This window comes from Bos taurus, chromosome 13 (assembly GCF_002263795.3).
Source record: "Bos taurus isolate L1 Dominette 01449 registration number 42190680 breed Hereford chromosome 13, ARS-UCD2.0, whole genome shotgun sequence".
Lineage (NCBI taxonomy): Eukaryota > Metazoa > Chordata > Mammalia > Artiodactyla > Bovidae > Bos > Bos taurus.
Genome location: NC_037340.1, coordinates 11004129 through 11020066, shown reverse-complemented (window position 1 = coordinate 11020066; position 15938 = coordinate 11004129). Strand labels below are relative to the sequence as shown.

Genomic DNA, 15938 nt, shown 5'->3' with positions numbered 1-15938 from the left:
TTTTTTTTTCAATTGTGGTAAAGGTACACACCAGGTAGCTCAGTGGTAAGGAATCTGACTGCCAGTGCAGGAGGTGCATTCCCTGGGTCGGGAAGATCCCCTGGAGGAGGAACTGGCAAGCCACCCAAGTTCTCTTGCCTGGAAAATTCCATGGACAGAGGAGCCTGGCAGGCTACAGGCCATGGGGTCAGAAAGAGTTGGACATGACTTAGTGACAGAGCACACATACCACTGAGTGTATTCAAAACACTCATAGTGTCATACAGCTATCACCACCACCACCTTCTCCAGAACTCTTCATTGTACAAAACTGAAACACCACACCCAGGAAACAATTGTAGATCTGATTGGAAAGGGTGATGCTTGTCTGATATCTAAGGAGACATATATTTATAGGGGAAAACCAAAATGTTCTCCCTCTCTGTGTCAAGGACCCTAAAGTACAAACATGCACATGGTTGAAGATCAAGAACCATTTCTTGGACGAGTGGAGGAGCATTTGACTTTAGAGTCCTTTGCTCCCTTTATGGGAATGTGGATTTGAAAGTATTGATACCATAGAAAGAGGACTCGTAGGATGAGAACATGATGTGAGGCCATAATCTTATGCACCGTGATATTTGATCTCTTATTCCAGCATGAAACAGGGATACTAAAAAGTGAGGCAAAAGTTTGTCTTTTGGAGACAATGGAAATTAATCAGTGTGGAAAATGCAATGTGCCATGTGGCTAAACAAAACAATGGAGTGTGATCCTAGGCAAATTAGTTAGGTAATAACAATCTACAGATCTCTAAATAGCATTATGGCTAAATAAAGCAATTCAAAAGCATACGATAAATCTATACAGTCACATGGTATGATCCTTCGGTGTATTTGGTGAAAAATATAATCTGCATACAGAGATTTTTTTCTTTTTTTTCTTTTTCGCTCAGTCCTGTCTGACTCTTTGCCATCCCATGGACTATACAGTCCAGGGAATTCTGCAGTCCAGAATACTGGACTCAGTTCAGTTCAGGTCAGTCAATCCAGAGGATTTTCCCAACCCAGGGCTGGAACCTGGGTTCCATACATACACAGATAGTGCAATAATATTTATGAAAAAGATACACTTGCATATATCTGGACCTGCTTGCAAATGCAAAGAAAACGGTTTGTAAAGATAAACTCCCACTTTTTAACAGTTCCATTAAGAAGAGGAATGTGATAGAAGGAAGTTTTAGGACTGCACTTTGGGTTCTTCTATTGCCACTTTTATTTTATGCATTTACTTCGAAATTTTTACAAGGAGAATGTTATGTCTGTAAAGAATAACTAAATGATATGTACCAGTTCACCAGACGCTTACCTGAGAACCATGCTTCTGGATGATCCCCTCAAAGGTAAAATCTGCCACTTAGAACACAGGGGAAATCTGTGCCTTTTGTTGAGTCACGTAAGCACTCATTTCATTCGCCTTTAAGAAGTGCTTCTTGTATTAACTAAATCCTGAGAAGATGGGTGCCAGGGACAAATTTGGGGCTAGTGAAAGCATGGCATGTAGTCCCATCACTTTATGGCAAATATATGGGAAAACAATGGAAACGAGAGACTTTATTTTTCTTGGGCTCCAAAATCACTGCAGATGGTGACTGCAGCCATGAAATTAAAAGATGCTTGCTCCTTGGAAGAAAATCTATGACCAACCTAGAGAGCATATTAAAAAGCAGAGACATTACTTTGCCGATAAAGGTTCTTCTAGTCAAAGCTATGGTTTTTCCAGTGGTCATGTATGGATGTGAAAGTTGGACTATAAAGAAAACGGAGAGCCAAGGAATTGATGCTTTTGAGCTGTGGTGTTGGAGAAGACTCTTAAGAGTCCCTTGGACTGCAAGGAGATCCAATCAGTCCATCCTAAAGGAAATCAGTCCTGAATATCCGTTGGGAGGACTGATGCTGAAGTGGAAACTCCCAATACCTTGGCCACCTGGTGTGAAGAACTGACTCATTGGAAAAGACCCTGATGCTGGGAAAGATTGAAGGTGGGAGGAGAAGGGGACAACAGAGGATGAGATGGTTGGAAGGCATCACTGATTTGATGAACATGAGTTTGAGCAAGCTTAGGGATTTGGTGAAGGACAGGGAGGCCTGGCATGTTACAGTCCCTGGGGTCTCAAAGAGTCGGACGTGACTGAGCGACTGACCTGAACTGAACTGAGGCTACCACCTGATTGCCAAGGACGCTCTAGCATTCAGGTGTGAGCAGCCTAGGTTCAAACAGACTCGCTTGGAACTTCTCCAGGAAACCGTTGGGTGGGTAGAAAGGGGTGCTGTGTCCAACAGCTCTTTTCTGATCCGTGCTGTTTGAGAATCTGGTCTTTATTCCTGGAAATGAGCCTTAATCCCTCAAGGCTGCACCAGAGGCGGAGCAGGAGACTGGGCAAGAGCCTGTGTCCAGTCCCAGGGGACCAGGTTGGAGTCGGGGCCTGACTTGGAGAGAGAGATCTGTCTCCCCGCAGGGCCTGGCCTAGATCTTGAGCCGCCCTCAGCTTCAGGTCAAGACCAGGAACCGAGCATGGCTGGGCGGCGGGGCAGAGCGCAGAGCCCCCTCCCGTGTTGCGGCCAAGGCTCCACTACCTCCACCGGTATCGTGGTCTGAGAGCCAACTGGCCCAGCGGCCCTGCTGCCACACCGACTGCCTGGAGCCACTGCTGTCTTGGGCCTTCAGCCAGTTGGTCTGGAAGGTGGGCTCACACTCCTGGATCTTCCTGCTGCTGTCCATGGTGTTAATGACTGTTCTCTGCACTGACCTAATTTACCGGCCCCAGGATGAAGAATTTTGGGCATTACTTTACTAGCGTGTGAGATGAGTGCAATTGTGCAGTATTTTGAGCATTCTTTGGCATTGCCTTTCTTTGGGATTGGAATGAAAACTGACCTTTTCCAGTCCTGTGGCCACTGCTGAGTTTTCCAAATTTGCTGGCATATTGAGTGCAGCACTTTCACAGCATCATCTTTCAGGATTTGAAAGAGCTCCACTGGAATTCCATCACTTCCACTAGCTTTGTTCGTAGTGATGCTTTCTAAGGCCCACTTGACTTCACATTCCAGGATGTCTGGCTCTAGGTCAGTGATCACACCATCGTGATTATCTTGGTCATGAACATCTTTTTTGTAGACTTCTTCTGTGTATTCTTGCCACCTCTTCTTAATATCTTCTGCTTCTGTTCAGTCCATACCATTTCTGTCCTTTATCGAGCCCATCTTTGCATGAAATGTTCCCTTGATATCTCTAATTTTCTTGAAGAGATCTCTAGTCTTTCCCATTCTGTTGTTTTCCTCTATTTCTTTGCATTGATCGCTGAGGAAGGCTTTCTTATCTCTTCTTGCTATTCTTTGGAATTCTGCATTCAGATGCTTATATCTTTCCGTTTCTCCTTTGCTTTTTGCTTTTCTTCTTTGCACAGCTATTTGTAAGGCCTCCCCAGATGGCCATTTTGCTTTTTAGCATTTCTTTTCCATGGGGATGGTCTTGATCCCTCTCTCCTGTACAATGTCACGTACCTCTGTCCATAGTTCATCAGGCACTCTATCTATCAGATCTAGGCCCTTAAATCTATTTCTCACTTCCGCTGTATAATCATAAGGGATTTGATATAGGTCATACCTGAATGGTCTAGTGGTTTTCCCTACTTTCTTCAATTTAAGTCTGAATTTGGCAATAAGGATTTCATTATCTGAGCCACTTTGGCCATCTCATGCAAAGAGTTGACTCATTGGAAAAGACTCTGATGCTGGAAGGGATTGGGGGCAGGAGGAGAAGGGGACAACAGAGGATGAGATGGCTGGATGGTATCACCGACTTGATGGATGTGAGTCTGAACTCTGAGAGTTGGTGATGGATAGGGAGGCCTGGCATGCTGTGATTCATGGGGTCGCAAAGAGTCGGACACGACTGAGCGACTGAACTGAACTGAACTGATGTTAATCCCAAGCTCCTAATTATCCCTCCCCAACCACATTTCCCCTTTGGTAACCCTGAATTTGTTTTTGAAATCTGTGGGTCTGTTTCTATTTTGTAGATAGGTTCATTTGTATCATTTTTTAGATGAGATTCTGTATATGGATGATATCAATAATGGTATTTGTCTTTCTCTGACTTAGTATGACAATCTCTAGGTCCATCATGTTGCTGCATATGGCATTATTTGCTCTTTATTGTGGCTGAGTATTGGAGAAGGAAATGGCAACCCACTCCAGTGTTCTTGCCTGGAGAATCCCAGGGACGGAGAGCCTGGTGTGCTGCCATCTATGGGGTCGCACAGAGTTGGATACGACTGAAGTGACTTAGCAGCAGGAGCAGCAGTGGCTGAATAATATTCCATTGTATACATGTACTCATCTTTATTCATTCCTCTGTTGATAGACATTTAGGTTGTTTCCATGTCTTGGCTGTTGTAAATGGTGCTCCAGAGAATAGGTACAGGTATGCATATGGCTGAGTCCCTTAGCTGTGCACCTGAAACTATCACAACATTGCTAATAGGCTATTCTACAATATAAAACAGGTTAAAAAACGAAAATCGATTACAAAGGGAAAAAAAAAAATAGGCTGCTTGCAGAGTAGATCTTCTTTCCCACGAAGTGTGGCATGATGCAGTAACACCCCTTCCCTACATGCTCAGTGAAAACTCCTGGGCAAAATCGGCCTAAATATTTTGTTTTCAATGCTGGGAAGAAGAGCTGAGTAAAGAAAACAATGTAACGAGATTTGAATTTTTTTTCATGTAATGAGATAGGTAAAATATAGCTAAAAATAATATGTCTAAGCTCTAGGTCAGTAATTACATCATTGTGATTATCTGGTTCCTAAAATATTTTTTGTACAGTTCTTCTGTGTATTCTTGCCACCTCTTTTTAATATCTTCTGCTTCTGTTAGGTGTATACCATTTCTGTCCTTTATCGAGCCCATCTTTGCATGAAATGTTCCCTTGGTAACTCTAATTTTCTTGAAGAGATCTCTAGTCTTTCCCATTCTGTTGTTTGCCTCTATTTCTTTGCATTGATCGCTGAGGAAGGCTTTCTTATCTCTTCTTGCTATTCTTTGGAACTCTGCATTCAGATGCTTATATCTTTCCTTTTCTCTTTTGCTTTTCGCTTCTCTTCTTTTCACAGCTATTTGTAAGGTCTCCCCAGACAGCCATTTTGCTTTTTTGCATTTCTTTTCCATGGGGATGGTCTTGATCCCTGTCTCCTGTACAGTGTCACGAACCTCATTCCATAGTTCATCAGGCACTCTATCTATCAGATCTAGGCCCTTAAATCTATTTCTCACTTCCACTGTATAATCATAAGGGATTTGATTTAGGTCATACCTGAATGGTCTAGTGGTTTTCCCTACTTTATTCAATTTAAGTCTGAATTTGGTAATAAGGATTTCATGATCTGAGCCACAGTCAGCTCCTGGTCTTGTTTTTGTTGACTATATGGAGCTTCTCCATCTTTGGCTGCAAAGAAATAATCAATCTGATTTCGGTGTTGACCATCTGGTGATGTCCATGTGTAGAGTCTTCTCTTATGTTGTTGGAAGAGGGTGTTTGCTATGACCAGTGTATTTTCTTGGCAAAACTCTATTAGTCTTTGCCCTGCTTCATTCCGTATTCGAAGGCCAAATTTGCCTGTTACTCCAGGTGTTTCTTGACTTCCTACTTTTGCATTCCAGCCCCCTATAATGAAAAGGACATCTTTTTTGGGTGTCAGTTCTAAAAGGTCTTGTAGGTCTTCATAGAACCGTTCAGCTTCAGCTTCTTCAGCATTTCTGGTTGGGGCATAGACTTGGATTACTGTGATATTGAATTATTTGCCTTGGAAATGAACAGAGATCATTCTGTCATTTTTGAGATTGCATCCAAGTACTGCATTACGGACTCTTTTGTTGACCATGATGGCTACTCCATTTCTTCTGAGGGATTCCTGTCTGCAATAGTAGATATAATGGTCATCTGAGTTAAATTCACCCATTCCAGTCCATTTTAGTTTGCTGATTCCTAGAATGTAGCTGAATTCCTAGAATTCACGCTTGCCATCTCTTGTTTAACCACTTCCAATTTGCCTTGATTCATGGAACTGACATTCCAGGTTCCTATGCAATATTGCTCTTTGTAGCATTGGACCTTGCTTCTATCACCAGTCACATCCACAGCTGGATATTGTTTTTGCTTTGGCTCCATCCCTTCATTCTTTCTGGAGTTATTTCTCCACTGATCTCCAGTAGCATATTGGGCACCTACTGACCTGGGGAGTTCCTCTTTCAGTATCCTATCATTTTGCCTTTTCATACTGTTCATGGAGTTCTCAAGGCAAGAATACTGAAGTGGTTTGCCATTCCCTTCTCCAGTGGACCACATTCTGTCAGATCTCTCCACCATGACCCGCCCGTCTTGGGTTGCCCCATGGGCATGGCTTAGTTTCATTGAATTAGACAAGGCTGTGGTCCTAGTGTGATTAGATTGACTAGTTTCCTGTGAGTATGATTTCAGTGTGTCTGCCCTCTGATGCCCTTTTGCAACACCCACTGTCTTACTTGGGTTTCTCTTACCTTGGCATGGGGTATCTCTTCACAGCTGTTCCAGCAAAGTGCAGCCGCTGCTCCTTACCTTGGAGAGGGGTGTCTCCTCACCGCTGCCCTTCCTGACCTTCAACGTGGGATAGCTCCTCTAGGCCCTCCTGCACATGCAGCCACCACTCCTTGGACGTGGGGTTGGTCCTCCTGGCCGCCACCCCTGGCCTTGGGTGTGGGGTTGCTTCTCCCGGCAGCTGCCCGTGGCCTCAGGTGTGGGGTAGCTCCTCCTGGCTGCCACCTCTGGCCTCGGGTGTGGGGCGTAGGGTAGCTCCTCTGGGCTGCTGCCCCTGACTCGGGCGTGGAGGCATGGGGTAGCTCCTCTCAGCCGCCACCCCTGACCTCGGACGCGGGGTAGCTCCTCTTGGCTGCCGCCCCTGACCTCGGATTTAGGTAGCTCTTCTCAGCGGTTCCTGCGCCGTCACAGCCTGGCACTCTTGGCCGCTGCCCCTGACCTCGGATGTGGGGTAACTCCTCTTGGCTGCCGCCCTTTGGGCATGGGGTCCTCCCGGCTTCTGCCCCTGACCTCGGATGTGGGGTAGCTCCTTCTCGGCCATGCTTAAGTGCGCCAGTCGCAGCCCTCCGCGCTTAAGTGCGCCGGTCGCAGCTGCCCACGACCCAGATAATCACGATGATGTGATCATTGACCTAGAGTCAGACATCCTGGAATATGAAGTCAAGTGGGCTTTAGAAAGCATCACTACGAACAAAGCTAGTGGAGGTGATAGAATTCCAGTTGAGCTCTTTCAGATCCTGAAAGATGATGCTGTGAAAGTGCTGCACTCAATATGCCAGCAAATTTGGAAAACTCAGCAGTGGCCACAGGACTGGAAAAGGTCAGTTTTCATTCCAATCCCAAAGAAAGGCAATGCCAAAAAATGCTCAAACTACCGCACAATTGCACTCATCTCACACGCTAGTCAAGTAATGCTCAAAATTCTCCAAACCAGGCTTCAGCAATATGTGAACCGTGAACTTCCTGATGTTCAAGCTGGTTTTAGAAAAGGCAGAGGAACCAGAGATCAAATTGCCAACATCCGCTGGATCATGGAAAAAGCAAGAGAGGTCCAGAAAAACATCTATTTCTGCTTTATTGACTATGCCAAAGCCTTTAACTGTGTGGATCACAATAAACTGTGGAAAATTCTGAAAGAGATGGGAATACCAGACCATCTGACCTCTATCTTGAGAAATCTATATTCAGGTCAGGAAGCAACAGTTAGAACTGGACTTGGAACAACAGACTGGTTCCAAATAGGAAAAGGAGTACGTCAAGGCTGTATATTGTCACCCTGCTTATTTACCTCATATGCAGAGTACATCATGAGAAACGCTGGGCTGGAAGAAGCACAAGCTAGAATCAAGATTGCTAGGAGAAATATCAATAACCTCAGATATGCAGATGACACCACCCTTATGGCAGAAAGCGAAGAGGAACTCAAAAGCCTCTTGATGAAAGTGAAAGAGGAGAGTGAAAAAGTTGGCTTAAAGTTCAACATTCAGAAAACGAAGATCATGGCATCTGGTCCCATCACTTCATGGGAAATAGATGCAGAAACAGTGGAAACAGTGTCAGACTTTATTTTTCTGAGCTCCAAAATCACTGCAGATGGTGACTGCAGCCATGAAATTAAAAGACACTTACTCCTTGGAAGGAAAGTTATGACCAACCTAGATAGCATATTCAAAAGCAGAGACATTACTTTGCCAATAAAGGTCCATATAGTCAAGGCTATGGTTTTTCCAGTGTTCATGTATGGATGTGACAGTTGGACTGTGAAGAAAGCTGAGCGCTGAAGAATTGATGCTTTTGAACTATGGTGTTGGAGAAGACTCTTGAGAGTCCCTTGGACTGCAAGGAGATCCAACCAGTCCATTCTGAAACAGATCAGCCCTGGGATTTCTTTGGAAGGAATGATGCTAAAGCTGAAACTCCAGTACTTTGGCCACCTCATGCGAAGAGTTGACTCATTGGAAAAGACTCTGATGCTGGGAGGGATTGGGGGCAGGAGGAGAAGGGGACGACAGAGGATGAGATGGCTGGATGGCATCACTGACTCGATGGATGTGAGTCTGAGTGAACTCTGGGAATTGGTGATGTACAGGGAGGCCTGGCATGCTGGGATTCATGGGGTCGCAAAGAGTCAGACACGACTGAGTGACTGAACTGAACTGAAAGCATAAGACTTGAAGAATACAACTCTCTTTATTAATCTAACTTTTAATTAGACTAATCTTCCTCCTTTGGTTTCAAATTGTCCTGATCCTCTTCTGAAGATGTTAACTCTCTACGCCCTTCATGTGTGGACAATTTTAACTTTTAAAAGCAGCTGGACGAAATAAATATGGATCTGTCGAGGACAGGTTATATACATAATAAATATGTCATGTCAAGCTTTCCTACCATTTACCAACTTGTTAATTGTTCTTTTAAAAAAATGGCACAATTGGCACCAGAACACTGAAAAAACAAGGAGATGACATTGCTGAGTCTGGAACTTCAGGCTTCTCATCCTTTATAACTCCTCTGAAGGTTATTAACAAGATTATAATTTTAATCGCCGGCCATGCTTTGCCACTCTGCATCTTTACTGTAGGTTTATGGATGTTCATAATTTCCTTGCTTAACAACTATCATAGGAAGCAAATTCTGTTCACCTCAAATATCCTGTTCACTCCCGATCAGTCAGGGCCCAGGCCAGGTCCCAGCCCCTTCCAGACCTGTCCTTCTCTCCCGACCACACTAGCTCACATTTATGCAACTTCCCCTAAATTCCTGCAACTCTCTCTTTGGTATCACTGAAAATTCAAAAGTTAGCACTCGACATTGTCATTTATATATACATATTAAAAATAAACATATATAAAATACAGTAGGTAAGGATATGTAAAATATATATAACGTAAATAGAGTCCCATGCAATAAAGAATTCATTGAATTGATTCCAGATGACTTGGTGTATTTTTTCTTGTCCCTACTTGTATGATATTCATCTGAAATTCAATTAGTATTATTAGAACTACAAGAAATAGACGAATAGGATCTTATCTCCTGGATTTCCTTGTCAGTACTTTAATCCATGTTCCCTGGTCTCTTGTTCCCTTGAGCTCTCCTTTCTCTTTTGTCTCCAAATTTTATTCTTTTATAGGTTTGTCTACAATATTTTCACTTTAACTTTTTTCTTGAACTATGTTTCATTACTTCCATTCCTTACTTGTATAATGTTCTCAGAAGCACAAGTAACAACCCACAAGTGCCCACATCAGCTCTGTGTTTAGGTGCTGTTTGACTGGGCTGTCTCTGTGTTTGACTCACAGTTTCATATTCCACAATGTTACCCCATGCCAGGAGAGGCAACTATTTTCCTGTCTGCTTCTCATTTTGACCCACATCACACAAAAATGTAGCAAAAGGAAGGGTCGCAGGCAGACCATCTGAATGCTTTAAGATGCTGGCCTTTCCTAGAACCACCTAGAACCACTTTGAACAAATTTGCTGTCAAAATAACTATACTACCCAAAGCAATCTGCAGATCGCTATATTGCTTCATATGGGACAAGTATGATAAAGGCTATATAGAAAATAATACACAAAACAAGTAAGGGGGACTTAACTGTAAACATGATGGCGCTAAATTACACGACAATTATAAATATTCTAATGCACAAACGAGAGTTCAAATGGAATAAATGGGTATGTAACTAGAGGTGTCCGTGTTTGTATAGCTAAGCTATGGCTATTGTGTGTTGTGTTATTGTATGGATGTCATGTGCACGATGCGTGCACATTGTCCCAAGTTTGGCCTCTTGCGACCCCAATCAAAGTAGGACATGCCTGAGAGCGCTGAAGCGCAACAGGCTTGAACTTGTTGTCCATGGGATTCTCACTCTGGGGGTGCACAAACACATAATTACTGGAAGTGGGTCTGCGGAATTTGCCGAATACACGACATGCTTGAGGGACTTATTCCTGGGAACAGCACAAAGAGATCAACGGAACCACAGAACCCAGGCTCTCAGTTCTGAGGAAATAAACACTGTATACTCAATTCTCTCATCGTGGATTGACTAGAACAAGCTGTCCTTGAAGCCAGCAAGGGAAGGGAACGATTCTGATAATTGAATTACAATATACTCACACACATATTAGGATGAACCTACGCTCCGAGAGAATTCGACTGGGTCAGACATGGTAATGCAACAAAGTACAACATACAATTGGATGTTTAAATCAAAAATGTAACAATTTCCAATAGGGCAAAGATGCTGGAAAGATTGAATGGCAAAAGAGCAGAACTTCCTACCTTTAAAAACCACTGCATGTCTGGATGACTGGGAGATGAGGCACGCCAAGGATGGAGATGGTTAGATTGCACCACTGACTCAATCGGTCCCTATACAGCTACTTCAAAGTAAAGCACTCGTTAGCATTAAATCAAATATCTTACATGTGGAGTAAATGATGATATGCGACAACGAAGATTAGCAACATGAGAAATTGATGCATCGCAGTCTTTTCTCGATGGACTATTGACATGATTACTAGAAGTCCGAACTATGACGAGGCAGAACGTGAAAACATACATAAGTTTTTAATGTGAAGATAAGTCTTTATTATTAGTTCTCTAAATAGGTACATTCTATTAGGGTTGACTCCTGGAGTCCAATTAAGTTTTTTGGCTAATAGGATTATCTTTGTGAAATAGTGGAAGATGCACCGTTAAAACTAATGTTATTATATTGTAAGAGTTCTCCGGAGCTACTGGCTTATTACTACGACACATATTTCTGAACTTCTCGTTTCGCAGAGTTCTGCATATATCTTCCTTATGAGGAACACGCTATTGATTCCTCTGTAAAGGTACATAACATGCTGTCTAGTGACACTTTTCAGATAATTAAACTCCTTGAAGATTATATGATGTTTAGCATTGTAGAGGAGCTATGACCATCTATGGCCTTAATTATAGTTATCGACTAATGGGGTACAAGAAATGTGTAGAACAAAATTTGTATATGGTACGTAGGCTGCTTATATTTGTAGAGAAGATGGAATGAGATTATTGCAATAGAAAAACTGTCCATGAATTCTGTCACAGATTTACTAATCACAATCAGTTAAAGCTTGAATGAGGCGCGGGGAATGAACTAGACAATGTAGAAGAAACACAGGATAGACTCATCATATATAGTATGTACACATCTATGCGCACAATCATATCTCTCACTGGTATATTTTCAGAAAGTCCATGCCGTAGGACGCAATGAACACTTTACTATTTGAACAGAGCAAGGGTCATTTGACTAGAAAAGCATTACAATAGAAAGGACTTCACACAGATGTGGTCAGGTTCTCTCCTTCATACACGCAACGCGCCAAGGCGTTCGACCACTGTTGTCACCGCGTCCCTACCTTTACGAGTGGGGAAGCTGATAGATGACAAAAATCTACTACGTATCATCTAAATCACGTGGGTCAGCGGAGATTATGGTTCTACGATCTCTTAATTTTCCTCTGTCTCCAATATACGAGGTTATAATGCTGTCAGTCAAACGTAATGACTACTTGGGTCAAGTAGGGGAGGACAGGTATATGGATTTTTTGATGTTTTACTTCTTTTTCCTTGGCGGCAGGGGGACTTTTATAAGTTTATCTAAAGAACAACTTTTAAAGTTGTACAAAAGATTATTTTTTACAACTGGATAGTGTACTGCAGTTTTTTTATATACCTTACTATTGAAAACCTGTACACATGATATTGATAAAAGCGCGTCCGAGGGATTAGAGGGGGTATCAGTGAAAAAATGACATGCGATGAAAGGACTTCTAAAGTAAACAGCCTCTCCGATATTATGTACACTTGTACACGCACCGAGAAAATGATGTCATCTCTTGGAGGGTAGATCACCGCACATTTGAGATCACAGTTCACGCAACTTGAAAACCGGATTGCTATAAGTGGACTTGTTCATCGGGATGTTCATAGCAGTCGTTCGGTGGAGCACTACAAGGTCCTATTGAGAGGCTCCTATTACCTACAGCTGCCACGCTATACACCGGTTAGCACTAGGGCACAAAAATGAATTCAGAGTCACAAGATACTCAAATTTTGGAGATCATTTCTAGGCTATGGCAATAAATAATAGGGCATTTCAGTGCTATGGATGAGGCCATGGTGTGTCCCACCTACTAGACTGCTTGTACACACATGGAAACTTAACATTAAACAAATAATACCTTCCTAGAGCTCGGTTCCTGAGAGCTTTTCTATCGATGAAAGGAAGATCTGGGCTGCTAGTACCTATACAGGGGTGAGAACTCCCTGGAATCGCGTGGTTTTTGAGAGGGAATGTTTGGAGATGTGTCGCATGACGTAAAGATAATCTCCTGCCTCTCTAGCAGAATGCCTCTTGGAGCTCCTCGCTGAGAAATGAAGGACAATCAAAGCTTCAAGAGTGTTTGGTTTCTACCACCTGCGGAAAAATCCACAGGAGCAATTCCTTCACCCTCTTGAAGTGAGATGCCAGTTTAAACACCACCCTTCCTTGAAAGACTTTACTGTGAGGAAGAACCCAACCTGGGAAAGTGGAGCCAGCTCTGAGCTGTTCATTCTTGGGGCAGGTTGGCCTGGAGGGCTGACGGGCACCGAGACGCGGGAGAGGAGAGCGGATGCCGAGATACAAAAGCTTAAAGCTAACATGTCCAGTATTCGTGTATACTCGAGATGATGAAAATTTATTTACAGGAGGTATAGGCATGTCGCCATCCTCAGAGGTAATTCATGATCTAATTTCGAGACTTTTTAAGGTTTAAGTGAAGATCATTTTCACACTCTACGCTTAATGAATATTAGTTGTCATTGTAGGTTAGAACCTATTCTAACATTAATATTGTTCAAGTGCATAAACTTGTGTTCACGAACAACAAGAGAGCTCTCTCTCACAGAGTATATAAAGTTGAAAATATTAAATATGTCGCTAACACATTATAAAAGTGGATTGATAATAAATATGTTACTATATCTAATTCAGAAAACGAGCCACAAAGACAGAGAAGGTCTTGGTTCTTTGTCATATAGATATGAATACTTAGAGGACTATGTTTGTTTAATATATTCAGAAAGCACGGTATCAACACTATCACTACACAAAATACAACCCCTACGTTCTGTCTATACATTAAATTAAATGTGTGACAACAATGGTATACAAAACAGATTGGGTCCTGCATCCAACTTTGCTTCAGAGCAAAAGAGGTTCAAATATGAGTATTTAGTGCTATTCTATATTCTGGTAAGTAGATTTATACTATTTTCCCTATATAGGTCAAAGAAGTAACTAGATATGCTTTTAGGAAGGCTTATTATATCAGAATAGTCTTTCAAGAATGATTAATTAATTTTCATATTGATTTTATATTTGTGTACTATAGCGCTATCATTCTTATAATTATTCGTCTAGTCACACGCTTATTGATCTAGGACACCGGGATTTTAATTATATAAACTCAGAATTATTCTTTAATTCAAAGGGTGCCAGTTATTAATAGATCTAATAATAAGTTGAAAATATATTGACAAATCAGCCTTAAAACTTTTAGCCTTTTGAATTTTTATAATACGACATTTCTTTTTTTTGGAGGATCGCACTAAACATATGATTATATTCATAATAAGTGTGATGTAGAATCTAAAAAAAAATGATGCTCAAGCATGTACACAGGGTCTAAGGAATGATAAGATATATCACTACCTGTTATTCTGTTTGAGATTATCTATCTAGACCATTATAATTTTAGAAAGTAAAGGATAAGATGGAGAATTAATCTGGAAAGCTGATTCAACTTTTGGTCCGAGTAATGCAGTATGGGAGGCAGAGCAGTACGATGGGATAACCAGGGTTTTTTTGAATCAGGTGTTCGAGTTCTATCTACTAGGAAGAACAACTTTTATGGCAAATCTAATACGCTCTAAGTGTGTATCGGAGTAAAAAGACAGCAGCAAGTATTGACTAACATAAGACATCTAATACCAGTATATAGAAACCCATTTTTTTCATACACTAAAACAATGGTAATAAGTAAACGTATTTGTTGAGGGCTTAATTAATCAACGGCTATAGACTTTATATACAAAGCATTCTAGACAATGTCTTAAAAGTGCGGGTTTTAAATCCGCTAAAAGAAATGTGCCAGAGGTCGAAACTATTCGGGAGCTAGGTAATATATTTCGATCCTTTAGTTATGATAGACGCTAATATATGGTTAGCAAAAGTACAATTAGGCAGAAGAACTATGCATACCCTTAAGACCACAGCAGCCAAGTTTTTTTGTTCAGTCATTATTCTACACCCATAGAGTATGTCATTCCACTTCCTTAAAAACAGTCGCAATTCCCAGAATTTCCCCAAAAAAGCAACCCCAGGAAAATCTGGCCGAACCTGCATGTTCCAAAATATAAACTGGAGAAAAGGTGATATTGAAAAAGTCTTTTAAGGTGTAATAGAATACAAATGAATCCTTATACAATTCTCAATCTACAATGAGTCTTACTGACTATTGAAACTTGACTATACTTTGGACAAAATTATCATGGAAAATCTGTTCAAAACTTATTTCAATCAAAACATAAATGTAACTCTGAACTAAAGAGAAAAATGCTAATGAATATTATGTTAAACATGTCGTAAAGTGTGGTATATCTAGAAACATGATGCTGCTCAATTTAGTATGCTAAGCAGCATATTACATCACTCCTAATCTACACTACTTTCTATTTGATATTCGAGAATATACCACTCATTTCTGGTCCCTACGTAGTGATAAATTTCCTTCCGATTTTAAATGTCGTTATTAAAAGATAATGAGCGAAATTATCTATGTAAGTAAATAATTATGATGGATGAAATAAACATATATAACTTTATATAGTCTCGAGATGTGTCAAGAGAGACTTATCAATAATATGCGTCTATTAACTGTCTCATTAGTATTATCCCTAAAAACTCTAATTCCAAGTATATTAAACTAGAGTAAAGAATATTAATTTAATATGTTTCTATTTGTACTACGCTCGCTTATTCAAAAAATTAAACACACATATCACCATTTGTCGTTTAATGAAGATCACACGTGGCTGCTCAATTATTATTACGAATATATGTAAGTTTATAAATAATGTTGAAATGAATTGTATGGATATTAGATGAGCAATCCCTTATACAATAAATGAATCTAAAACGGTCTATCGTGGTCGAGCGATTGATACTAAAATCCTAACCATAGTAAATGATAAGGAGAATGACATTAAAATCTATTCAGAATAACCTAAGTAATTTTGTA

General features: G+C 41.2%; 1 protein-coding gene across 1 annotated transcript in view; it reads left to right on the top strand.

Moving 5' to 3' along the window:
• LOC132346864 (uncharacterized) overlaps positions 1-15938 on the top strand; it is a 186561-nt gene that overhangs the window by 8516 nt on the left and 162107 nt on the right. The window lies entirely within an intron of this gene.